Below are 15,988 nucleotides of genomic sequence, written 5' to 3'. Positions count from 1 at the left end.
TGCAACATGGTACGTGGTGCCTTCAGTTTAGTTCACGACATACATGAGGTCATCAACAACTCACCAAAACGACTTGCCATCTTTAATACCATTAGGGATGCTGCAGCTGCTGCCTCTCCTACTGTCAGTGGCCTCACACCGCTCTGCCCCACTCGCTGGACAGCCAGAGGCAGTGCAATAAAATCCCTGCTTGCGAATTATGAAGCCGTCTACGACACGTTGGATGAAATAATCCGAATGGGGGGGAACACAGAAGCAAGCAAGAAGGCACCAGGGCTGCAGGCATTGATGACTCAATTTAGTGTGTTCTTCGGATTGAAAGTGTGTCTTACACTGTTTTCTTCTGCGGAAGAGGTGGCTCGGGTGCTCCAGTCCAAAGACCTCTCAGCAGAGACAGTTAAGTCAGCAGTGCAGATGCTCCAGACACACTACACAAACCTGAGGTCCACAGAGGCATTCCACAGCATCTTTGAAGAGGCCCAAAGAACGAACATGAGCGACCTGGTCCAGGCCCCGGCTCTTCCTCCAAGGCGGCGCGCTCCACGCCGTTATGATGATGGGGATGCGTCTCATCAGTGGGAAAATCCAGAGGACTACTTCAGGAGCCAGTTTTTTGAGGTAGTTGACCTGCTCACTTCTGAGCTGACTCGCAGGTTTAACCAACCCACTCTGCAAATGCTGATGAGTATGGATCAGGTACTCCTCACAGCAGTAAACAGTCCCCCTGGTTTCGGCAGCATCAACATCCCCCAAAATCTGGTCGACATGTACACAGGTGATATTGACATGGAACGGCTGTCCACCCAGTTGTCACTGTTTCCAGCAGTTTTGCAGGCACACAACAGTAGTTCCGCCGCTGAAAGACCCATCATGCAGGTGATAAAGGTGTCCACAATCACCGACATGCTGGCGGCACAGGGACGAGGCACGCAATCCCTCTTCAGTGAAGTGGATAAACTTCTACGGCTGTATTTGACTGTGCCAATGTCAAATGCAACAGCTGAGCGGAGCTTCTCCAGCCTCCGTCGGTTGAAGACGTTCCTCCGTTCAACAATGTCCGAGCGCCACTTAAATCACCTTCTCTTCCTCCACATCCACAAAGATTTGACCGACGGCCTGGACCTCAAAAAAGTGCTCCGGAGCTTCTGCTTTGCCAGTGAGCGAAGGGAGGTTTACTTCGGCAAAATCTAGGAAGATTGTGTAGATTTAGCCACGTGGAAATGTTCTTTAGCTTTAGCCTAATGTCGGACATTTGTTTGAAGGGTGCTCCGCCTCCACCCTCACCTGTGATTGGACATTTGAGTCATGTGATTTTGATTACATGACATCACAGCTTGTGTTAGGTGTTATTAACCAATAGTTTCATTGGAAGACCTATTTTATTATACAGTTAATATTACGCCCCAGCCAGGCCAGTTCGAGTGGCTCTTCGTCCTTTTCGTAACTGTATTACAACTATTGTTCATCGGTTGAATAAATAATTTATGTCAATTTCTTGAATTTTTTTAATAAGTTTCATGAATTGCATTACCTCCTGTAGCCAGAGAGGCGGAGTGATTACCACTCCGCCCTGGCGGAGGCACTGGCGGACTGATTACCACTGTAGATTTAGCATTTCTTTCACATACACACACACACACTTTTTGGCCCCCCCACTTCTGAAATGAATCCGGCGCCGCTGCACTAAATGCGCTATTTCCGCACACACACAGAGCCGCGAGCTTGAATGACACAAGCACACTTTTATTTCCATGCAACTCTCTGATTGGTGTGGTGTCTTGCCTCTGTTGCATTCACTGAACACGGGAAATTACAGTCCTGCCGTCCTTTCTAGTGTCTTGATGAGGTTCACGTAAAGCAAGGTTAATGTATTATATTATTGAGGTAGAATTGTCCGGGGCTACAGAAAAAACATTCGGGGCAGGCCAAAATATTATTTTACCAACAATGTGGAATTTATTGGCTACATATTACACAGATTATGCACAGCGGGAGCAGCAATAACCGTCAAATAATCATTCAGACAGGGGAGCTCCGCACCCCCTGCCTGCCGCTAGGGGGTGCTGCAGCGCCCTCAGCACCCCCCTTCCCGCGCCCATGGTGTGGTCTCAATAGAGTGGCGAAGTCATGCCTATCTACCTCCGGTCCATGGGACCTTATTTCGGAAAAATTATGCATTGAAGTCAATGAAGAGAGAAAACGTATCTTACCATCCCGTTTGAATTGTGCCATGAATTACACATATGATGTTTGTCAATCTTAAAAAATCATTTCCATGTCAAAAAAGTCACAGCTTGTCGTAAAACTGTTGAAATATAAGATTATGAAAAATACGCAACTAGAAAGATTACAAATCCCAGAGTCGCGTAAGTGATGTCATAACTGTTTTCTTCCACTAAGAGATAGCTAAGATCAGTGCCATATAGATATAATCGATCTATACGGCGCTGGCTAAGATAAGATAACTTTAACAAGATGCCTGTGTGCTTAGTACCAGGTTGTTATCATAACAGCAATGGGTCTTGCTTGTTCTTTCGCTTCCCGTCTGATGAAAGGACCAGGAGTGGCTGGATCAAGTTAGCTAGCTAGCTAGTAGCTAACACATTAGTTAGCATTACAGCCTTGTCATTTTTATTAGCCTTAACATGAAGTAACATTAAGTAACCCAACATGTTAAACAGTAAGAGTAGTAGTCATATTTCGTGAACCCTTTGAAGAGTACTGTCACACCAGTGACAACATTCTATAATACACAATTTAAGCCCGGGGGAGAAATGCTAACGCTAACGCTACATTAGCATCTGCGATCTTTTCTACTTCACGCTATCTGCACAAATGGTTGACATTAAACATAAAAAGACCAGGCAGTTCAGAGAGAATCAAAGGAAGGCAGGCAGGCAGCTTTGCATGACATTCTTCTGGACGTGTTTCATTGTGGTGATAGTGAGGGTAGCCAATCCTTTTGTTGACAAGACAGTAGTGACGGCCATCTTGGTGACGTGTGTGGTTCTGTGAGACCGGAGATGTAGTTTCACACAAGCAAATGTGTTACTTCACAGTTTTACGACTTTTGTTTTTTACTTGCAAAATTATCTTTCAAATTGACAGACATCATATGTGACCTGCTCTATCGAAATCAGTCGCATTGACCCAAAGACACATTTTGAGTTGTATACACTGCTGGAAAGAGGATATTCCTAGCTTTCTAATGATATCAGGATTGTTTTTGTACTCCCAATATTAAGCAAAATATGTCATATTATATAATGACTGTCACCGAGTCATCATTTTGAGATAAAGGCCTTCAAAGTGTTCTCTTCTCTGGAATCCATCGATCTGATTGATTATTAGCGGAGCAAATGATCAATATACTACGGAGGGAAGATATTTTCGTTCGGATTACTGGTCTGGGAGAAGCTCGCGTGTGTGTGTGTGTACGTGTGTGTGTGTGTGTGTGTTTGTGTCTTTTTGCTTTTGTGTGTATTGCGTTTGTTTCCCGGGGAAAACCCTCACGAGAAACACTGGCTGTTGTTATGCCTGCTGTGACGTTACATTACTCCGTTCTCCGCTTGTAATTATGCCGTTACAAGCTTCAAAGTTGTATTTATCATCTGAATTTGCCGAAACAAGTTTAATATTCTGAAAGCCAAGACTTTGTTTAATTGAAATCAGATGAAAACAAACTGTAACGGACCCTGCCGTGTTATTTATGATTACTCTACGCTTACATTCATAATGTCAGCCGGAGGGAGGGGGGGCGGCGCTGCGGAAGAGCAGATTGCCTGTCATCTTCCCTTTACAAGCTTAAAGAATGCATTTATCGTCTGAGTTTGGAAATAAAAGTTTCATATTCTGAAAGCCAAGACTTTGTTTGTTTAAAATCAAACAAAACACCTGAACCCCGAAAAAAAAAATGTTTACGCAAATCCACGTTTATTTTGAAATGAGCCGTTGCGACTTCCAACTGATTTGGATAGAGCGGGTCACATATGTGTAATTTGTGGCACAATTCAAACGGGATCGAAAGATAATCTTTCTCTCTCCATTGACTTCAAGGCCTAATAGGCTTGTTTGAGACAAGCGAGACCGACGCAGACCTGCGCAATTGCGATCAACGTCTTGCTAGTGCGTTGCATGATGGTTAGTCATTTTGTCCGACTTGCTCTGGAGGCTCGCCTACATGAGACGTTGAAATCTCGCGGGACAAAGACGCCCGCAGCCTTGAGAGCAAGGCGCGGCGCAGCGAGGCGCGGTGCAGCGAGGCGGCGCAGTTCCTCTCCACAGGCTGCGGAAGCGAAATGCTTGAAGATACTCGCTGGTATCTCGAGCTGAGTGCTCATTGGTGGTTTTTACCACGTGCTGGTGATGAAACTCTCCAATTGGCTCGGCAAAAGTTTGTTGTTGTTTTGTGTCAGTTTTACGTAGATTGTGTACATTACTTTTCACTTTATTGCTTTGTGCACTCCTGGTTAGAAGCTAAACTGCATTTCGTTCTCTCAGCACCTGTAATATGTGCAATAACAATAAAGTTGAATCTAATCTTGAGCAGGAACAAATGTATTTACTTAGTACATATCTGAAATTAACGATTAAACACATGTGTGCCTTCTTTATAAATGCAAACCAAGTCAAGCCGACTCCGGAGGTGGCGGTATGCACCTTAAAGTTGTTTGCAATCCACCAAAAAAGCGAGAGAAGAAGAAGAAGAAGAAGAAGAAGAAGCCGACTCTGAGCTGTCCGACTTCAGGCGAGCTTTTTGAGACCTCCCCCGGCTGCAATCGGCTATTCTCGTCTACTTTCGAGGCGAGCCGCAGCTCGTCTCAAACAAGCCTAATTTTTCCGAAATAAGGTCCCATGGAGGTTCCCCGGAAGGGGAGGGACTTCGCCACTCTATAGCCTTGCAGTTAGCAATGTGCTACGTGCATGTGATTGAGGAATGGCATGGATATTCAAGTGAACTGCATCTGTTTATTTTAGTCAAGATTATGCTAAAATATACTTTCCCCAACTATATTTAAAGGTGGGGTATGTAATTTATTTCAGATACACTTTTTTATTATATTCCATGGAATGCTCTTAACATCCCGATAGCAATGAATATATGAAATGCTTTGACAATAAATCCATAAAAAAATGTCATCTGTGGAAGCAGTAGTACTGTAAAAAGTATGACCAATCATTTGAGCCGGCCCTGCTAAAATAACTGGATGGCCTAACTGCCTGTCAGCCTTCCATCTGTGCACAAACTTATCTCGTGCCCTCAATGGTCATGTGCGCGTTCGTGTGTGTTGGAGGAGGGGCTCTGTAAGGAAGTGGCAGATTTTTTCCGGTTGTGTATTTTCTAATTCTAGCGCACTCGAGCTGGTTTCTCCAAAATTACCTACCCCACCTTTAAGTTCCCTATGAAGAGCCAACCTTCGATTTAGAAAATTCCCAGTTTATTCCCATCAATTCCTGTTAACCCATGGAAAGTTTCCATCTTTGAAAATTCCCGGAATTTTGCAACCCTAGTTTCAAATTATATTTTTTTTCTTTGAGCAGCACATACAACTCTTTTATATCACACTTTACTGCATTGATGTTAGATAAACTGCCCCTTTAGTTGAAATATCATAAATCTTGACTTTGATGCCATATGACAGTCTTTCAGTGGAACTCAGGGTGAATCATCTGTATTCCTGCAGCTCTACACACAGGCTCACACACGTGGCAGCAGTGTGGGGTGTTTGAGGTGATTCAAAATGAATCCATGTTTACTCAAAGTGCTTTGACATTCCACATCTAAAAAAGAGCCAGCCTCCCAGTATGTCTTCCAGGGGCAGCCCCATGTCAAACCATGAGCTGCCTCTTTCAGATTATAGTTTCATCATTGAATCATACCACATATTTTCAGTGTATCTATTTCCTATGTCAACAGTTGGGGGAAGTTTTTTCTAATCGACTACTATAGTGAAAAGATTAGTCAGCGCAGATCGTCAGCAGGCTTGGGGAGTAACAGATTACATGTAAAGGGTTATGTTATCAGGATACAAACAAGGTAACTGATTCCCTTAAAGTTACATACAAAAATACATATCAGATTACTGTAACATTTCTATAACTGGGGATTATTTGCAGGATTACAATGTTAGTAAAAATCTAAAAAGAGGATCAGATTTTATTGTAGGACTTATTATTGTGCTTATACTTTAAGGGTTCAAGGTTCTTTATTGTCAAACTAACATTGCTACAGAGTAATTATGTAGTTGAAAATCTTAGGTCACAGGCTTCTCCAACAATGCAACAAAAAAGAGCAGAGTTGGAGAGAGCCAAAAACAATGCAGCCATCTTCACCGGTGCATCTTCAGCTTTAAGTGTGAATCTATACGCCTACTGCCTGAATCTGCTTTTTGTTTGTTTTTAATTCAGTAGGTGAACCTATATGTTCATTAAATAGTGTGTGTGACCTTAACTGTGCGTATTAAACTAAAACGGAGCATTTTCTGTAAACTCAGATTTTATCTCTGCTTTTTTCAACTGTAGTATGTGCTCATGCTGAAAGAAATTCAGGTTTTCTTACCAATCATTTTTTATCCTAAATATCTGGGTTTCTTCTTTTCCAAGGTCACATTGTTCTGTTGTCTTAAATAATTCACTTCAGTAAAAAACATTTTATTGATATTTCTTTACTATTGGATTTATTTGCATTGCATTCGATATTGAGTAATGTGAGTATATTTTGTTGCAGTTTGTTGATAGTTTATTTTTCAGAGATGCTTAACTCTAACCCTTTAACATCAAATTGAAGGTCCTTCGAGTTTTTAAGTCCTTGAGGCAATTAAAAATTGTAATGAACTGATTGGTTTCATCAGGCTTGATCGATAAATATAATTGAGTATCATCTGCATAGCAATGAAAGTTTACGGAGTGATGCCTTATAATATTACTCAACGGAAGTACAATATGCTTTATATTTATACATGATATAATGTGAACGAAATAGGTCCAATTACAGAGCCCTGCGGCACTCCATGGCTAACTTTGGCTTGCAAGGAAGATTCATCATAACATGTACAAACTGAGACCGTTCAGATAAATAAGACGTGAACCAGCTTCAACTAGGGTTGATTAGCAGGCTTATTTATTTAATTGTTTATTTGAATCGGGACAGTGCACATTGATGAACACTTTAAAACAAAATAATGCTTACAAGCGCAAACGAGCCGGATTATAGCTTTGAGCTAATTTCCATCTGTGGTCACGTCACATACAACATATAAGAATATGACATTTATATGCATAGCAAAAATAAATACATGATATGCAGAAAGAGCATGAGCAGCATACAAGCATTTACCACATGGCAGTAAAATGTAGCAGCTACGACATATAAAGTGCAAGATAGATAAAAGTGCTACATAAAGTGCAAGAGGAGATACCCCTGTATTAAAGTGCATTTAGCGGTGATTACACGTCTGTTTGTTTCTCAACCATTCTTTAAGTTGTCCTTTAAAACTATTGAGAGTGGGACAATCCCGTATCTCGGTTGGGAGGCTATTCCAGAATGAGCCTTTAATGGAGAGTACATTTTGTCCACAAGTGGTCCGTCTACGGTGGACTTCACAGTCTCCTCTGGTTTCTGACCTAGTGCAGCGTCCAGTGTCTTTTTTGTGGATGAATTCCTCTAAGGGAGGGCGGGCCACTCCATGTGAACATTTATAAAAAAAACACATAAATGGTCAAAACGTAAGAAATTGGGTTTTTCAAGGATGGTACAGTGGTGGTATGAATTTGGCTTTCTGTCAAACACCTTGATAGCTCTCTTGAACAGCTGTTCTATGGGTTTCAGGTTTGTGGCACAAGCAAACGACCAGTTTGTCAAACAGTATTCAATGTGGGATAGAATCATACAGTGGAGGTATGACTTTGCAGCATTGACAGTTAAGAAAGGTCTAATTTGTTTAAAATGTTGCAAGTTGAATTTAATGGTATTTGATACTTTCTTAATATGTTTCTTAAAAGTCAAGTTTGAGTCCAGTATGACTCCAAGATACTTGAAGTGGAGGACTAGTTCTATTTCTGCTCCGTTTAAAAACACATTGGATCCTTCGATTTTGACTGGTCGTTTACTGAACATCAGGCATAAAATTGTTTTTGCATTTAACTGTAAGCAAATGTTGTTCAGCCAGTGTTGGACCATGTCCAAAGCATGTGAGACAGGATGAGATCATTTCAGTGTTTTTCCCGTTTACAAAGATGACCGCATCATCCGCATATATTTGTACATTCAACTCAGGACATACATTAGGCAAGTCATTAATGTACAGTGAAAACAGTAATAGAATGGCACGCCCATCTACTTCCGGTCCATGGGACTTTATTTCGGAAAAATTATGTATTGAAGTCAATGAAGAGAGAAAACGTATCTTTCGATCCCGTTTGAATTATGCCATGAATTACACATATGATGTTTGTCAATCTTAAAAAATCATTTCCATGTCAAAAAAGTCACAGTTTGTCTTAAAACTGTTGAAATATAAGACGATGAATAATACGCAATTAGAAAGACTACAAATCCCAGAGTGATGTAAGTGATGTCACAATTGTTTTCCTCCACCAAATAAGAGATAGCTAAGATAAGATAACTTTAACAAGATGCCTCTGTGCTTAGTACCAGGTTGTTATCATGCCAGCAATGGGTCTTGCTCGTTCTTTCGCTTCCCGTCTGATGAAAGGACCAGGAGTGGCTGGATCAAGTTAGCTACCTAGCTAGTAGCAAGCACGTTAGTTAGCATTACAGTCTTAGCCTTGTCATTTGTATTAGCCTTAACATCAAGTAACATCAAGTAACCCAAAATGTTAAACAGTTAGAGTAGTAGTCATATTTCGTGAACCCTTTGAAGAGTACTGTCACACCGGTGTGATCATTCTATAATACACAATTTAAGCCCGGGGGAGAAATGCTAATGCTAACGCTACATTAGCATCGCCGATCTTTTCTACTTCATTCTATCTGCACAAATGGTTGACATTAAACGTTAAAAAGATCAGGCAGTTCAGAGAGAATCAAAGGAAGGAAGGCAGGCAGGCAGCTTTGCATGACATTCTTCCGGATGTGTTGATACTGGGGGTAGTCAATCCCTTTAAGACAGTAGTTACGGCCATCTTGGTGACTTGTGTTGTTGTGCGAGTCTGCGAGACCAGAGATGTAGTTCATTGAGTGTTTCACACAAAAAAATGTGTTACTTCACAGTTCTACGACACATTTTTTTTTTTGACTTGCAAAATTATCTTTTAAATTGACAAACATCGTATGTGTAATTCGTGGCACAATTCAAACAGGATCGAAAGATAATCTTTCTCTCTCCATTGACTTCAATACATAATTTTTCCGAAATAATGTCCCATGGAGCTCCCCCGCAAGGGGAGGGACTTTGCCACTCTATGGTCCAAGAATGGAACCTTGTGGAAGGCTTGAGTCAAAGATTATAATGATAATAGTATTATGTTTTTGTGTATTCCTCTTCTGTTTACTTTTGAATGCAGTACAGTACTAGCAATATACAAAAATACAAACCAGTATTTTCATTTTAAAGGTGGGGTAGGTAAGTTTGAGAAACCGGCTCGAGATACACTTTTTGTTATATTCCATGGAATGCTCTTAACATCCCGATAGCAATGAATATCTTAAGTGCTTTGACAAAAAATCCATAAAAAAATGTCATCTGTGGAAGCCGTAGGGGAGACCAGGGACAGTTGGAACACGGTCGGTTGTAACACCTTCAATATCTCCAATCACAAACAAGCTAGAGTGATGAAACTCACTCTGCACATGCGCAGTTAGATGGTAAGATCGCTGAGAATAAAAGGAGCCACGTTTGAATTTCTCGCGTAAGATATCAGCGAAAGTGTGTTTCTGAGGTAAAAATATTAACTAAAATGATATGATGTATTTTTTGGATACTGTCTTGAGTTCAAATGTCTAGGAATCCAAACTAGTATTATTAGAATCACTGTTTTGTAAGCTACAAAAATAACTAGCTAAATATGGGTCAAGCTAGCAATCAGGCAGGTTCACAGGGAGTGAAAGCAAGACTGGTGGTCCTGCGACGGTTGTAACGGGACGGTTGTAACATGGCACATTTACAATGATGGCTCATTTGCTTGAATTATCAATTGTTCATTCAAGCATACAGTTGTATTGTTGATTGGTGTGCATGGTCCCTGTAAAAATTATCAGAATAAAATACTGTATAGACCCTCCAGAAAAACGCGGGCAAAAATCCTTGATTATGCGGGCTAAATTCCTTGATTATGCGGGCTAAAATCCTTGGTTATGCGATTAAACATGCGGGGTTTTTATGTGATTTTATGCGGTGAAATTGCGGAAAGTTGCGAAATATGCGGAAAGTTGCGAAATATGCGGGGGAAAAGAATAACAATTTTTTAAAATATTGGGCTGTCTTATTTATTCTCTCTCATACACAACCTGCCACTAATGTTAAACCCCTTTACTATTCAATTAAACACATTCAATGTTTATTTATTGTAAAAGCAATTGGGCTATTTTAATCTCACACACACACCCCCCCCCCACACACACACACACACACTTCTCCGCCTCATTCAGTTTTCATTTATACGTTCGTTATCTGACCAGCTTCAATCTTGTAGGCTACTCACTTCGTTTCTTGTAGCCCTCGAAAGGGTTTTGGAGGTTGATGCCTCGGTGAACGTGAGTTGTTTGGCTTTCTTGTCCGCAGCAGCAGAAAGCATTTTCGAATGTTTGAATGAATAAAAGTGGGTCGCCACCGTCGATTTTCTCTTTTGCTCCAACACACAGTTGCACGGGGTGCAGAATAGTTTCACCCCACTTTTTGCCCGGTCTTTAGTAGAAATGTTCGTCGGTTAATGAGATGGATTAGATATTTTTATCTTGGTGTTTTCTCTATCGTGTGAGCTCCACACGTTCACTCTATACATTGTTGTTTACATTCTGTGATGCGCGAGCTGATGACGTCACGTCAAGACGAGTTAACTTTTTTTTTTCTCAACTTTGTGTGGAAAAATGCGGGGATTATGCAGCCTTTTGATAAATATGCGGCCTTTTAAAAATCTGCGCCGTTTTGCTGATTATGCGGTAAATTCTGCGATCGCAGAATCGCGTTTTTCTGGAGGGTCTAACTGTACAGTAGGCCTAAAGTGTGTGTGTGTGTGTGTGTGTGTGTGTGTGTGTGTGTGTGTGTGTGTGTGTGTGTGTGTGTGTGTGTGTGTGTGTGTGCAGGGGCGTAGCTGGAAATTCTGGGCCCCATGAAAGAATCTATTTGTGGGCCCCAATCCATGCGAGTGCGCCTTAGCGTGTACGCTAAAATATTTTTGGCCATTTATTTATTCATGAAAACGCATAATATGGTTTTTACCTATAGATTCGGATCAGCAGTTCAGCACCTGAACTGTTGGTGGGTGAGCCTAGTAAAGGATTTCGCATTGCGTTCATCTTCAATGAATGGACCAATGCAATAGTCTAGCAAAGAACCTTGAGTCGCACTAGCTAGGCATATTTTCTCCTTTTCTTGTGACAATGTTTTCTGATACTCAACATACAAAAGCTGTTACTTGTCCTGTCTCTCTGTAATCCCATCTCCAACACAAATAGTCTACTCAAGCACACTATTAGGTTGACAGAAACTTACATTTTGATGTGCTCTGAAGTATACAATCGTTCCCTGCTTCGATATACCTTTTACGAAGCAGATTTTGAACTGTCGCGGGCAGAGCACTAGCTTTTTTGCTGTAGCGGCCGGGTTGCTGCCTTTCTCAGCAGAGTGCTAAAGCCCTACCTGTTACACGCGCAAGTAATTCGAGGAGGCGCGAGTGACAAGTGTTGAGCTATTGGTGGGGATAATTCAGGATTCTTGGATACTGGTGGGGTCATGACCTTGCGTCCACCCCCTAAACGACACGATGAAACCCAACCTCGAAAACCCTGTTGAAGTTAATGAATTGTAATGGACTGCAAGAAATCAACATGCACTGACTATCAACTTTATCTTCTGTCTATTTAATTGAAAATTACACCCAATACAGGAATGAACAAACAAAAAATCTCAACATTCTTTGACTTATTAAATTAAGATTTGAACAACACAAGGACAAAAGTATAAATTAACTGAAGATTTGAACACAATTATAAAACAATAAACTCTCAGGACATGAACACACTTACAGCAAACAATGAAAAATGTAGTGCTAGAGGACTATGCATCAGATAGTAATTGTTCACAATGTGGGCTGTAGCCTGTCAGCTTACTATAGGGAAACATCCCACAATCCTGTCATAGACCGGATCTTTATCCCTAAATCCCGAACGCCAATCGCCGGACCTTCTTGGTGGCAAAATCTTTTACAAGCTCTTTGAAATCAAGTGACAGAGCCAGCTTGCTTTCAATCGATAACATTGCAAGGCTGTTCAACCTCTCTTGCGTCATGGTAGATCTTAAATAGCTCTTGATAAGTTTCAACTTACTAAATGATCTTTCACCACCAGCTACGGTAACTGGGAGCGTCAAGAAAATTCTGAGGGCAAGGCAAACGTCTCCAAAAATGCTCTGGAGTTCCATCTTGTATATTGCATTCAGTAGATCAAGAGAGCTACAATCAGGGGGGAAAGTGGCAGAAAAATATTTTATTGAGATGCCTTATCTCACTCTCAAACTGATCTGTGAGATCCTCTGAGTATTTCTCCCTCAGTGGCTGACACACAGAAGCCATGACACTGTCACTCAACTTCCCAATTTTAAGTATGGCAGAAAATTCTTCAACAATATTTGCTGTTGTTTGGAACCGAGTGTCCAAGTCACTTATGATCTGGTCCATGGCAGTGAACAACACAGTGTTACGGAATGTTGTTTCTGGCCTATCCTCCTGACTTGTTCCTTCAGCAGTTTCATCATGAAACCTCTTCCTCCTCCTCTCACGGCAAAGTTATTTTTTGAAATGAGGTGGAACCTCCATTTCCTTAGCTACCATTGATGCCTCAGACAGAATAGCATCCCATCCATTTCTGAGAGTCTGCATCTCATCTCTTAGTGCAGCAACATTACCTACATCCACCTCTATTGAGATTTTCCCTGACTGGAGTACATAGACGTCGGAACTAGGGGTGCGGGGGGTGCGGCAGCACCCCCTCCCGTCAGCCTCAGGAATCACAGGATTAGCCTACGTTAAAAAAATAAAAATAAAGATTCTGAATTTAAACTCAATTTGTCTGACTTACATGTATTTCTTAATACAGATCTTTTGATGTGATATGCACCCTGCCTGGCTCAATACAGCAGCCTGGCTGGCATGGCATAGCTGTTGCTATGCAGAATGCATCTGACAGCTCACTGTGACGTTGGCCTATGTGTAAAAAAAAAAAAAAAAAAGTAGCGGGAATTTTTTTTATGTTTGCTGTGTTCGCGGCTCTCATTTGTTTTTAGCATATGCATAGGCTACATGATTTGAGTTCAACTACGCCAGCTAGAACTAGCCTACGTCTCAAAAACGAATTTCAGATTTTTTTACAAATCCGCCCGACCCAGCTAAACGTCCGAGAGAGACACCTAGAGGCTGTGTGCCAGCAACCGGACAGCAGCAGCAGGCAGCCGAAGGGCCCGGCGGCCCTCGGCCTCGTCCTCCCTCCCCAGCGCCACCACCAGCACCCGGTGCTAGCCAAGAAGAGGCAATATCATGCAAACCACCACAGGATTACAATTTTCCTGCCAAGAAGTTGGGTGAGAACTTCACTCGTTCCTGCAAGGCCGCCTGGTTCAGAGAGTGGCCGTGGCTGGAATACATCGCGGTCAGTGATGGCATTGTGTGTGGTGTGTGCAGGTCAGCTGTCAAGCGCAAGTTGGTCGGGTCAGAACAAGCTGACAGTCCGTTTTTGAAAGATACGGGCTTTTCAAACTGGAGAAAAGCAAAGGAGAAAATCAGAGACCACGAGAAAACACGCATTCATTTAGATGCGACTCAAAGATTGGCTGCATTGAAAACTACGCCAATTAATGCGCTTTTGTCTGAGGCTGCTGCTAAAGAACAAATAACAGCCCGGAAAATGCTGGAGCTCGTTTTCAGCAGCGTGAGATTCCTGGGGCGCCAGGGACTCCCTCTGAGAGGAGCTGCAAATCGGGATGGGGTGTTGTGGCAGCTAGTGGTCGAGAGGGTACGCGCTGATCCTGACCTGCAAAACTGGATGAAGAGGAGGGACAATTGGATGTCGGGCAGCATCCAGAATGAAGTTCTGGAGCTGTTTGCCCATGACATCCAGAGGAAAATCGGAGCCAAAGCATCCGAAAGTCCTTTTTTCGGCTTAACTGCTGATGGGACCACCGACGTCAGTGGAAAAGAACAGTTTTTTTCTGGGCTTTTACAACGCTCCAGACACAACCGCCGAGATGCTTTTTCTGTGCATTACAGGATGTCCTTGTTCGGCTAAATCTGCCGCTGGAGAAGCTGAAAGGCTACTGTTTTGATGGAGCCAGCAACATGTCAGGGAGGTTCAAGGGAGTGCAGGCAAGATTAAAGGAAACATGTCCTGACTCCTTGTTTGTCCACTGCGCAAACCACTCTCTGGATTTAGTGTTGCAAGAAGTGGCAAAAGAAGTGCGCCTTGTTGCCGATACACTGAACTTTGTTCGGGAAGTCACAGTTGTGATTAATGATTCAGCAAAGAGAAAAACGTTATACCAGTCTCTTTTTGGATGTGGAGAAGTGATTAACCTGCTTGCCCTGTGCCCAACTCGGTGGTGCGTCAGAGTTGTGGCACTGTCACGGTTGCTGGCATGCTATGGAGAGATGCTGCAGACATTTAGGACCTTGGAGAGTGACAGGATTGTCAAGGGGGAGACGCGTGCCAAAGTGGCAGGATTGCTCAAAAAGGGCACCACTACGCGCACAGTCTTTGGTTTGTTTGCCTGCGTTACCATGTTTACGCCATGTGAATCCGTGGCTCGGTCACTGCAAGGCACCAAAGTCACAGCCCTTGGATCAATGGAAGCTGCCAAACTTCTTTGCCAGCGACTGAACACACTCAGACAAGATGACACCTTCTCTGACCTTGTGGCCAAGACCAAACAATACACAGAGCGCTACAACTTGAAGCCTCTTCATCCAGTGCGCACCAGCAAGACCCCAGCGCGTTTTCGCCATACAGCGGAGGAGGAGGAACGGGAGTTGGAGAACGAGGGTAAATAAATAGGCCTAAATAAATAAATAAATAATGCCAACAGTATTTTAAAATTAATCATAAAGCTCATCGGTCTGTAATGTTGAAAGAATGCAACAAATACGCACACAGAGCGTGCTCTCCAGCATTTGTGGACAGATTTGATCTATCCATAGAAAACGATATCATAGTTCATAATAATGTACTACATCCATGTACGCTTATTTGCGAAATTAGCCTGCAATTAATAATTCATTACAACGGTATCAACTGACTAAATAACGTATAGGCCTACTTTCATAACAAACCATATTCATAATTTGAATTTAAATTGAAAATTTAAGGTTGACCCACCCAGCTTAAATAGGCAGCCCATATGGAAACTATTTGTTGGTTGTTGTTTAACTGTTATATTTAACTATTAAAGAATATCCAAGCCTGTGGAAGAGGGAATTGTTTGAGGCCCTGGACTTGGTGCGCACAGAGGTGGAGCGGCGCTTTGACCAGGAAGGACTCCGCGTAGCTGCAGGGCGAGAGCAGGCAGTTCTACAGGCGGCCCAAGGGAAACGAGTGGATGTGGGTTCCCTGGAACTGACTTCCTTTTCAAGAGAGCAGCTAAGCCTTGAGCTGGACATCCTGAGCGACGTGTGTAGGGGGCGAGAAGTGAAAACCATTCAGGATGTATTGGCCATTCTGCACACCTTGCAGCCCCAATCCCGCTCCATGCTGTCGGAAGCGGAGAGGCTCATAAAGCTCTGTCTGGCTCTGCCCATTTCTGTCGCGGCATCCGAGCGCTCGTTC

At 42.5% G+C, this 15,988-nt stretch overlaps 1 protein-coding gene and 1 long non-coding RNA gene across 2 annotated transcripts in view; one reads left to right on the top strand and one right to left on the bottom strand.

Annotated features, from left to right (window-relative positions):
* Positions 1–15,988, top strand: part of LOC307039104 — a 514,347-nt gene that overhangs the window by 130,781 nt on the left and 367,578 nt on the right. The window lies entirely within an intron of this gene.
* The window catches only part of LOC307038731 (E3 SUMO-protein ligase ZBED1-like), a 236,827-nt gene that overhangs the window by 70,800 nt on the left and 150,039 nt on the right, over positions 1–15,988 (bottom strand). The window lies entirely within an intron of this gene.

Source organism: Notothenia rossii (genome assembly GCF_949606895.1).
Source record: "Notothenia rossii genome assembly, chromosome: 5".
Classification (NCBI taxonomy): Eukaryota; Metazoa; Chordata; class Actinopteri; order Perciformes; family Nototheniidae; genus Notothenia; species Notothenia rossii.
The sequence above is the reverse complement of the archived record's forward strand: the minus strand, read 5'-3'. Positions and strand labels throughout refer to the sequence as shown.